This window comes from Octodon degus, unplaced genomic scaffold, assembly GCF_000260255.1.
Source record: "Octodon degus isolate 3935 unplaced genomic scaffold, OctDeg1.0 scaffold00120, whole genome shotgun sequence".
NCBI lineage: Eukaryota > Metazoa > Chordata > Mammalia > Rodentia > Octodontidae > Octodon > Octodon degus.
The window spans coordinates 3,723,669-3,726,007 of record NW_004524696.1 but is presented as its reverse complement, the minus strand read 5'-3'; the positions used below and the strand labels follow the sequence as shown (position 1 = coordinate 3,726,007).

The following is a 2,339-nucleotide window of genomic DNA, read 5'->3' as shown; positions in this document are numbered from 1 at the left end:
TATAATTTATAATATAACATGTTTGTGGTGCACACATATCCTGCTGGAGAGAACTGGATTCTCATTTCAGATCACCATCAGAAAAACAATTATTTCCAGATCACAAAAGAATTAAAGGAAAAGTGGTTTATTTGTTATATGCATATGTCCAGTTTTGTGAAACTTACACAAATAACACTTAGTGAAGCTACAAAAGTTAAATCTTTGTTACTCTGTTTTTCTAAACCAGAAAATGGGAAGATAGGAAAGTGTGCCAAGTGCTGTTTTAAATCTGCTTTCTGCTTTTGTGAAGGCTACTAACAGGATCTGTGACTGCAGAATTAGCAATGCTGTGAGAAGTGGAGGCTACACAGCTAACCTGAGCAGATGAAAGGGCATGAGGTGAAACTAAAGCTCAAAGAAAAGACGTATCTACTATGTTTGCTATTTGAAAGCAGTAAGTCTAACTAGATGAGAAGTTCTGATTTTATGGTTGGGCTATAAATATTCCTGAGACTATCATAGGGTCAGCAGTCAATAAATATATTCTGAATATCCTGAATGGAAACCACATCTAATAAAAATAGGGTGGTCTTATTGCTACTGATCAATTCATTATGTACCATATGTGGTAAATATAAATGATCATTTACTAATATCAGTTACTTAGAAAGGGAAGCTTGACTTTGAGATGATAGCTTCTGACATCTACAATATATTTTAATTATCAGGACTATGGCAGTTGGAGGGACAGTGGTGCACACACGTCCTGCTGGAGAGAACTGGATTCTTGTGTCAGGTCATCATCAGAAAAACTAAGTTTGGCAAACAGTAAGGATTAGGAATTCTGATCCTGATTTCAGAACTGTCCTTGATTACAGAATCTTGGATTGTGTCCCCTAGCTCATCCTTCCAGACTACCCCAAAGACCTGTAAGATTCCACTTAGGAAATTACTAACAGTTCTTGGAAAGGAAAAAAGGAAGATTGTTGGTTGGAATAAAAGCAGGAATGAATGAGTTCCAGAAAGCAGCATTCTCAAACTCATGGACAACGGTCTGTAGAAGACAACTTAAGCCATCCTGAAGCAATATAGAGAAGTAAGATGAGAGGGGCCTCCTCAGGAAAGAAGGCAGCTGGTCTGCAGCCAAAGAAGCTTGAGCCAGCTCTTCCAGGAAGATGGGGTGGTCGCTTTGTGGAGAACCCTCCTTCAGGATCTGTGAGGAAGACAAGAAAGAACAAGCAGAAGACTCCTGGGAATTGAGATTGTGGCCGTACCAGTGAAGCACCCCAGCCCTCTCAGAAGAAGAGGGCACAGGCGGACCGCATCATTGAAAGTGAGGAAGCATTTACGAATAGGATAGAAGTCAGAGTGAAGATTCCTGAAGTGTTAAAACCATGGCTTGTGGAGGACTGGGACTTGGTGACCAGGCAGAAGCAGCTCTTTCAAATTCTTGCTAAGAAAAATGTAGATGCCATTTTGGAAGAGTGTGTTTAATTGTGAGAATCAGGGAAATGTTGATAATAAGGAATATACAGTTAATGATGTTGTGGCAGGAATAAAAGAGTTTTTCAATGTGATATTGGGCACTCAGCTGCTCTACAAATTTGAGAGGCCCCAGTATGCTGAAATCCTCTTGGCTCACCCTGTTGCACCAGTGTCCCAGGTTTATAGTGCACCACACTTACTAAGATTATTTGTGAGAATAGGAGCAATGTTGGCCTATATGCCCCTTCATGAGAAGAGCCTTGCACTATTATTAGGCTATTTGCATGAGTCTCTGAAGTATCTGGCAAAGATTTCTGTGTCACTGTTTACTGCCAGTGATTACAAAGTGGCTTCTGCTGACTACCATCGCTAAGCCCTCTAAGGGTCTACCAACCTCTCACCACTGATGTCTGGTATCTATAAACACTTTCTGTTCTTAGTCTTTTACTTGTATAATTTAAAATTGTCAATGTATATCAGGGCTTATGTTTCAGTCTGTTCTCTGTTCTATTTTAAACAGAAAATAAAAGTAGTATAAACTCCTTTTCTCATTTCAAATTTGTTACCAGTGTATGCGGTAATTAGACAAAGAAAAAACTTTCAGTAGACACTTTTATTGCCTAGTTGACAACAATGCTTAAATCCTGGTGATTTTAGCCCTTTGGCACTACACAAATTTCTAATATGTGTTAAATGCTATGTGATGAAACACACTGATTCCTAGTGCAAAAAGTTCAATTTAATGTATATACCTGAAAACCCATACATTTGTGCTTTTTTTTTTTAATGGTGTTTGGATGCAGTAAAAGATCCCATCTTCTGCAAATCCACCTATGCTGTTCCTTAGGCATTCTATGGCTCAAATTATTGAA

At 38.8% G+C, this 2,339-nt stretch overlaps 1 pseudogene; it reads left to right on the top strand.

Moving 5' to 3' along the window:
* Window positions 1-993: 993 nt before the first annotated feature.
* Window positions 994-1,849, top strand: LOC101563050 (annotated as a pseudogene).
* Window positions 1,850-2,339: the final 490 nt, after the last annotated feature.